The sequence below is a fragment of the Temnothorax americanus genome, unplaced genomic scaffold (assembly GCF_048541705.1).
Source record: "Temnothorax americanus isolate GAGA-0224 unplaced genomic scaffold, ASM4854170v1 Scaffold76, whole genome shotgun sequence".
NCBI lineage: Eukaryota > Metazoa > Arthropoda > Insecta > Hymenoptera > Formicidae > Temnothorax > Temnothorax americanus.
In genome coordinates this window covers 342,337-351,492 of record NW_027509799.1, presented here as the reverse complement: position 1 = coordinate 351,492, position 9,156 = coordinate 342,337, and the positions used below count along the sequence as shown (strand labels likewise).

Below are 9,156 nucleotides of genomic sequence, written 5' to 3'. Positions count from 1 at the left end.
AGAAGTATGCATCGTCTGTCGATATAAAAACGCGAGATAAGTAAGGAACCCCAATAAAAGAGAAATTGGCGATAGCCGAAAAACAAATGCGTCACTGGAAAGAACCGATGGGTTACACCCCCAATAAGACAGTGGAGGCCAAGAGGGGGCTCACCAATGAAAAACCGCAAAAATCGATAACCGTCTCTAGCTTTCCAGGATAGCCGAAAACTTAAGAATCTACCTCTTGGGTGAGAAACATCTCAACCAATAAAAAATCCGTTAAACAAAAATTAGAAACATCCCGCCAACCCGAAATTCTTTAAACGAAAACCAGACACACTCCACATGAAATCCATCCCTTCCATTCCCTACATTTTCCTATATAAACCCCAAGATTGCGGCACTCGCCCTCTTAAAACTACTCAGTCTTTTCAAGCCTCTGAAGATTTAGTCTGCATTTCGGCATTATAATCGTGATTTCTTCTGTTTTCGAGTCACGATTTCGCATTTAGAGTCTGTGCAAAAGATCCAGCAGCACATCAGTTGCTCCGACTCATTCACCAGCGACACCGAGAAGAAACCCACTCGTTTTGAACTCATCAAGTAGTAAGTCCCATAATTCTTTTAATCCTTTCTTTTTCCGCGTTATTGCACCCCTTCTTAAACGGTCTATCGATTGTCAGATCCCCGGAAGCTTATTATTTTGAGGTCGGTCAGTGTAGGCATCAGGTTCCCAGCGGTCGTTGGCGTTGTCGTAGGCCTGACTTGCCTCCCGGCGTCTTCATCGCTGTCGTGGACTCGGCTGGTCCGCTGACCCCCCTGAGCTTATGCTCGTGGGTCGGTCGGTGTAGGCATCGAGTTCCCAGTGGTCGTTGGCGATGTGGTAGGCCTGACTTGGCTCCCGGCGTCTCGTCGCTGTCGCGGACCCAGCCTGTCCACTGACCTCTTCCCCCCCTTTAAGCTCGACGATTTTCTTTTGTTCGCTTCCGACCGGGTTCGAAAGAGATCGAATAAACAAATAAATAATTTTAGTGAACCCGATAGTCCTACCCCCTCGAGGACAGAATCTTCGCACGATCAGGCGACAGAGAAATCGCCTGAACAAGCGGGCGCGACGGGAGGTCGAACTCCCCCGGGAGCAGCTCAACGCCGGTCCTCCGCGACTCGCCATCCCACCGCCCCTACTAGCTTTTTCGGAGAAACCCTGTTCTTCACATCAGAATCGTCTCGTTATCATCTTATCTTATCGCCCAGTTGTCTTACCCTCTCGCCCAATTGCCGAACATCGCCCTATTTGCCGCGTGGCTTCGTTTCGCGTGGTCCCGCCTCGCGTGGTCCCCGTCAACCCCGATCCAGCCCGCTTCCTAGAACCTCCCAATTCCCCCTCCTCTTCCCGAAGTCCGTCCCCAACCTCCTCGACCGCCTCGACTCTCGATCTTGAGGAAGTAGCCGATCCTGAGATCGTAACCTTAGATTGATAACTATAAAATTAAGTTTTACTTATTTCAATTCTCATATGCTGTACTTCATCAATTAACACACACACACACCCACACACACATAGTAAATTCATGTAACTTCAATCCTGAAACTAATTGTAATAATAGTGCATTTTCAAGTAGGTATCCCCTTAGAAATCTTGCCCGATCACCCCCGCACTTATGTAACACCCGCGAGAAGTGCACACATATACCTTAAACATACACTTCCATTGTAAAATGCTCTCAATCTCCCGTTCAATTTGCCTAGTTTTCACCTATTGTAATATCGATAGATTACTTAACTTAAATTTATAATAAATGTTTTATTTACGTTAAATATAAATTTTCATTTATTTATAATCTAAGACTTCACCCACCATTATTCCACCTCTCGAAATTGCACGAGGTCCGGATCCTGAGTTAAAGGGATTAAATTCTCTGACTCGAAAAAAGACCGACGATCGCATCGCTCACGAAAGGCGTCCTAACGTCTTCACGGACGTTGACCCTTTCCGAGTCATAAAAGTGCGTTCGGCTCGCGCTACGTGTCTCAGAGCGCGTACCTGCGAGCGACATTTGTAAGTATCTAGCTGCGTCCTCTCTTCCCCCGACCCCTAATCCCGGGGTTGGACGTAACAAAAGCTATTATGGTAATAAAGATGTCTGATATTTATAATATTCTAAGAAATATGTTAAAATTTATATAGAATATTTTTACAAGCAAATTGAGTGCAATTGGATGCAAAAATAAGTTCAAAAATCTCCACGACACTTATACTAGGCGTAGAGAATCGTAGAAACATTAAAAAAAAAACAAGATTTTGCAAGAAAAACTTCAAGCTTTCACGTTAGGAAGTCAAAAATTTTCGCAGATTTTTTTTGTGCACATGACAGGCCCACAAAGTGAGAGGAAAATTTTCTATTTTGTCCAGCTCGTAGTTTTGTATATGTAAAAATTACCAAACTCACAGAAACTAAAAAATAATAATAACCTTTCGAAAGTAGAGATTTCAAGCTTTAAAATCCTTTTTTTAAATTTAAGTTTTGTTTATTTTTAACAAAGTTACAGCTGCTTGAATTTTGCCTATTTTTTTTTTAATTTAGTGTTCCTTTAATTTTTGTGAGAAATATAGCAACAGGGAATCAACTGGCGCGTATCTCGTTCTACTGATTGGCCAACAGATGCCTAAAACGAGCCAGGGTCATGAAGTTAAGCATCGCACCCGCCGGTTAAACCGTTTCCTACACACCGCACCTTTGAACCCAGAGCTAGAAGTAGAGTATACAGAGGACCCCGAGTACGAGAAGTATTTCGTTACAAAGAGTTTCCTTGTTCTATTTAATCTTATCTATATAAAAATATCTTTCACTTAATTAAATGTCTTTCACATAGTTTAATTACTTTAATTTAAAAAAGTCACACTCCGCGCGCAAGGCGGTCACGAAGTATAAGTACCAGTGATCGAAATTCAGTACACGTGAGTGATAACAACGAAAACTACCAGTCCTACGTTCCACTATCGAAGAAAGAATCTCAAACAAGTAACCAGGCATTTCTCGAGGACCGGGCTTACAAGCTGATCCCGATAACAGAGCCTGAGTACCCTCGCCTCCCACCTTTAAAATTAATTACGACGATTAGGGAGGACGACTCCCGTCGAGCACAATATTTGCAACGCCGTGCCGAGATTCTATACAAGTATTACTGAGCCGCAGTTAAAAAAATTAGTAACCAAGATCGATTTCTTTAAAAAACGCGTTTTATCGGCGATTACTAAATGGAGAAAATCAGCTGCAGAAATATATAATTTATTTTTTTATAAAAAAAAGACTGTTTTGTGTATCGTGCTGATTGTTTGGTGGAACTTCTCAGCTGGCAACAGAAGGTTTTCGCGACTGGAGTAATGTGAACAAAGTATTGAGCGGGCACGAAAATTCAAAAGAGCATCTCCAGTGTCAAATTGCGCTAATAAAGCGTAGTCGTGCGAAAGGAAGAGTTGACTCCGGTCTTTGTACACAAGTTAAGAACGAAATCAAATATTGGAGAAATGTACTAAAAAGAGTGATTGTTGCGCATCAGTTCTGCCAATGACAAACGCTATAAAGTTGACCGAGAAAATCAGACAGCGTGGCACTTTGATGGGTACTGCAAGAACGCGCACCTTGCCATTTCGAGTGAGCAATCCGGAAATCGCGACGGGATACATACCGCAAATACACGTGCACGACGACAACTACTTATGAGATGCCGTCGTCACAAATCGCGGCGATATTGCCTACATTGGCGTCGTTAACTCCGCTGAGCGAGACATATCAAAATCTTGTTACCGATGGTCGAACTCCAGGAGATAAAAGAATACTCTACCTCCGGCCCCCCCTCCCCATCTCCTACATCTTCTAACAAGGGTCATAAAAGCACCCTTCACCAAAAGTCAACCGCATCCGGGCGTTCTACCTTAGGGCCGAGAACGACCAGGAACGAGAAAAAAGCGCAGCGTATGATGGCAACATTTTTGGGCAAATCTCGCGTAGATCGAATAAAAGAATTACTTCCACTAAACCACTTAAATGACGAGGAGAGAGAGCATGTCCACGAATTAGTAGGAAAATATAACGATCTGTTCCGCCTGCCGAGCGATAAGCTACATCACACCGACGTAATAACGCATAAGATCCCCACCACGGACAGCATCCCAATCAATACGAAACAATACCGCTTCCCGCCAATGCACAAGGAAGGAATCGACAGGCAAGTAAAAGAATGATTAGAAAACAATGTTATCGAAACGTCAACATCGCCATATAATTTTCCCTTGTGGATTGTGCCCCAAAAACCCGATTCAAAAGGCAACAAGCGATGGCGCCTGGTGATTGATTATCGCGGACTAAATGAGAAAACAATCGGCGACGCGCACCCCCTACCAAACATTACGGAGATATTAGACCAGCTCGGCAACGCGAAATACTTTAGCGTCTTTGATCTCGCCTCAGGGTTCCATCAGATACTTATGGACCCATTGGACGCTCACAAAACGGCATTTTCCACGCCGTACGGGCATTATCAGTTCAAACGAATGCCTTTCGGACTCAAAAACGCGCCAGCCACATTCTAACGGCTGATGAACCAGGTTTTGACGGGACTCCAAGGCGTAGAGTACTGGTATATTTAGATGACATTATATATTCGAGTTCCTTGCGAGAGCATCTCATAAAATTCCACAAGTTAGCGGAGCGACTTAGAAACGTTGGCTTGCGACTCCAGCCAGACAAATGCGAATTTTTGTGTAAAGAGGTCACTTACCTCGGGCATGTAATTTCCGAAGCGGGCGTAAAGCCAGATCCAAAGAAAATTGAGGCGGTCGAACACTTCCCTCAGCCTCGGAATGCGAAGAACATTAAACAGTTTTTAGACTTGGCAGGGTACTATCGTCGTTATAATAAACCAGGAGCTCGGCCGAGCCCGAGTAATTACGCAAGGCAAATCAAGGATCATCGCACTGCCAATTAAAACCAGCGTCTCGAAGGATACGCAGAGGAAATGGGTGAAAGAGGCCATTTCATCTCTTCTTGATGTGTGTACCGCATTGGACTTGGCAACCGTCTTTATATGCAAAGGGGGCGTAGACGGTATGATGTTCTCAACGATCCGACGAATACTAGAGGACGCGTTCCGGGGTAACCCCACTCGCATCCTGGTATGCAAAAATCACATCATGATGCCGTTAGACGCCGAGAAGCCTGGAATCCTGAGAGAAGCTCACGCCTCGGCGATCGGAGGACACAAGGGAGTCACTAAAACATACCGAAGACTCAGGGAGAACTATCACTGGCAGGGGATGAAGAACGACGTACAGGAGTTTGTTTGGAACTGCAGAAACTGTCAACTGAAGAAATTAGTTCGTGTTAAGACCCGACAGCCGATGGTGCTCACCGATACACCGGGAGCGGCCTTCGACAAGATCTCCATGGATATTATGGGACCTCTACCTACCACGAGCACAGGATACTCCTACATCCTCACAATCCAGAACCTCCTCACCAAGTATTCCTTAGCCATCTCTCTGAAACAAGCATCCGCGATTGACGTAGCCGACGCACTCGCCAAAGACCTTATCTGCGTGTATGGAGTCCCCGCGGGCATGGCTCACAGACCAGGGCAATCACTTTATAAATGCGCTTATGCGCAACATTGCTAAGAAATTCCGTATTGCTCAGTACAAAATCACTGCCTACAGGCCACAATCAATTGACTCAATAGAAAGATCGCACCACGTACTGTGGGAGTACCTAAAAAAATTTTGTGAAAAAGATAACTGGGACGACTATCTGAAATTCGCGACTTTCTCCTATAATACTAGCGTACACGAGGGCACATTGTACACCCCCCACGAGTTAATCCTCGGAAAGACCGCGCGCGCCCCGTCAAGTGACCCGCCCCTAGAAGGGGAACCCAACGAGACTTACGTCGAATACCTAGAACAGCTATTTGAAAAGCTGCGCAAAACGCAAGGGAATGCGCGTAAAAATCTTGACCGAGCCAAAGAGCGATCCAAAACCTATTATGATAAGAGAACGAATGCGCGTACTTTTAAAACAGGAGATTGTGTGTACCTTCTCAAAGAACCGAGCCGAGGAAAGTTAGACGACTAATATGTAGGTCCGTATGAAATAACCGAAACTCTAAGAAATAATAATGTTAAGCTCCAAATAGGAAGTAGGTTTAGAATAGTGCACACAGATAAATTAAAACTTGCTATGAATAAATAGCCTAATAAAATTCTGATAAAATTGCATGCGTAGGTGAGCTAAGATCGTAGAAACTAGGAAATCCCCACCATTGTACTTCCCCCCCCTTCGTAGCATTAAATAAGGCTAGTATATAAAAACGACGTAGCGGCCACCGACCACAATACTGTTCGAGCAGCACACCCAACGCCATCATGGAGCCGTTGGCAGTGACACGACTCATCCTGGCGATACTTAGCGCGCCCGCGCGCGGCCTGCTGGGCTTTGACTGCAGAGGAGAGAGACTAAATGTGACAACACTGTCCCTAACGGATATCGGAAACTGCGAACTGGAAGACTTAGAACCGGTTACCGAGGAGACATACATTCAGCTTTTGTAATTAAGCGAATTCGATCACACCACTGCGGTCCAATGCAAAATTGAGATAGATCGCGATATAAAATATTGTGGATGGTCCTCCTACAATTCAGCCGTGCAAGGAGGAAAATACGAATAAATACGAGAGATTTCAGGGGATACCTGCCGAAAGATGCAAGATACTGGAACCTTATTCCTAGGAGGAGCCAGCGGAATGATAACCGGCATTAAAGTAAATGCCACCACCACCCGCGCTATTACAATGGCCGAATCACTCACCATGAATGGTAAATGCGAGGGAACGCAATATAGTGACCCCTTGGGGACCTGGAACAACGTGTTCGTACAGGCGACGGTGAGAGTAACGACACGACGGAGGTGACCGTAAAACATTCTACGAACGAAGTAGTGCTACCCTCTGGCACCCGCTGCCCAGCCATGGAAGGCGAGTGTTACGACGCCGACGGAACAATGACATATTGGAAGACGTTGCCGACCGATTCCTGCCAGTTCAACGAGTACGACGTGTTCTATGAGGGAAACGCCCACCGAGTCTCGCCTAAGCCTACACAGAAAGAGACCCCGGTCATCTACACCTTGACGACAAGGGATATCACCTTCGCTCTGGCCAAAACTACGGAGACAAGCCTCTGCGGCTACAAGATAATACAAACAGAGCATCCGAAATTATTCATCCTAGAAACCAAATCAGGGCAAACCTTCAAAATTTAGACGGGAATATTGATTGACAATCTAGACATCTTTACGTATGTGAACAGCAAGTTCATATACGTCGAAAAACACATGAAAACACAACTAACCCAACTCTACCGGGACATCATGAGCCAAAAGTGTGCCCGGGAGAAACAGGTGTTAGAGAATGCCCTGTCTCTTGCCAGCATCGCCCCTGACAAAATAGCGTATCGAATTATGAAGGCGCCGGGCTACACAGCCATCACTGCGGGCGAAGTCATATATATAGTGAAATGCGTGCCAGTCGCATGCAAAATAAGGCAGACGGAGAACTGCTACAGTGAGCTACCCGTCTCACATAACAATATATCCTACTTCCTGCTCCCGAAATCTCGAGTGCTGATCAAGGGCGGCACAATTCGAGATTGCAACGAACTTCTACCATCAATGTATAAGGTAGATGAGGCATGGTTCAAATTAATGCCATGACCGGTGGAAGCATTAGCCCCACCTACGATCCAGCCATTAACGAAGCTACGATGGAAATATGTAAATCCATCCAACCTCGCCACGAGCGGAATATATATTCCACACGAGACCTTGACCGCCTCCGCGACCATATCATGTTCCCCATAGAGAAACCACCGATGCTAAATACATTGGTGCAGGGAGCAATGGGCCACGACATCCCACGCGGCTCTGTCTCGCTGCATCACCTGTTGGACGAGGAATCGCTGGAAAGGATTGCGGAGAGCACTGGTAGCGCCTATGGAATGGATTTGTCACATTCGGCTCAGCGAGTGCCGGAGTGCTGGCCATTGTTCTCCTATTCCGCCTGGTCAAACTGGTGATTAACTCTATTATCAGAGGATATGCGCTTCACTCTGTCTACGGATGGAGCGTACACCTGCTGGGAGCAGTATAGAGCTCGGTCACGCACTTGCTTCTGCACCTCAGCAACAGGAAAGACGCCTCCAAGGGAACCGATCCCGAGGCACCGAAGCTCGAGACGACCACTTTCATCCCCGACAGAGAGCCCAGTACCAGCAGCGGTATCAGAGAAATGGACTACGGCGAGCTCAAGAAGTATCTGCGCGACAACAACCCGTGAGAAAACAAAATATGTAACTCTATATAAACCAATAAGATTACCATATCCTAGTAGTTAAGTGTACCCTATGCATGATAAAATGTAGGAGTATCGTCCTACATTTTCAAATGGACGTAACACCTCCCCCCAAGTCACGATCTACGCAATGGACACAATAGGCTTGGCCTATTCCAATAATTATATATAAACACAAGGAATAAGTTACAATGCCCACGAGGCTTTAGCCATAAGAATTTTCCCCGCAACGCTTCCTTCAGGCGCGAATCTAAATCCTTCCAGACCCTTCCTGAAGACCCAAAACATGACCATATAAGGAGAGAAATCGAAGACAGAGCTGATGACGCAACTCAACCCTTCCATTCATTCATCCCTTCTACTCGACCACCCCCGCCATCATTAAACAGTCGAAGAGACGTATTATAAGGTGGGGAAATGTAGGCGGCAAATTGACGAAAGAACCCGACATTACACGGAAAGTGACGAAACTCTTAAAATGGTTCAATTCAATTTTTTCGGTAATGGAGGTCACACAGCTCCTCGATGATTTTCGATGGATGAGTTGGGTGACCTCTTCTCTTCCACCAAACTAAAACCCGCGGAAAGCGTCAAAGTGTACTGCCCTGTAAGTTGAAAAATACAGTATCATCGTAGAACACGCGAAAGTCCTTGTCATTACTGTAACCGATTTTTTTTCTTATAACTCACAGTGCTATTAACACATGTACTTTTTGATATTTTCACAAAGTTTTTATAAAATATTTAAGTTTCTTTTTTATTAATGTTTT

The 9,156-nt window shown here is 45.3% G+C and overlaps 1 pseudogene; it reads left to right on the top strand.

Annotated features, from left to right (window-relative positions):
* Window positions 1-6,403: 6,403 nt before the first annotated feature.
* Window positions 6,404-8,371, top strand: LOC143906794 (uncharacterized; annotated as a pseudogene).
* Window positions 8,372-9,156: the final 785 nt, after the last annotated feature.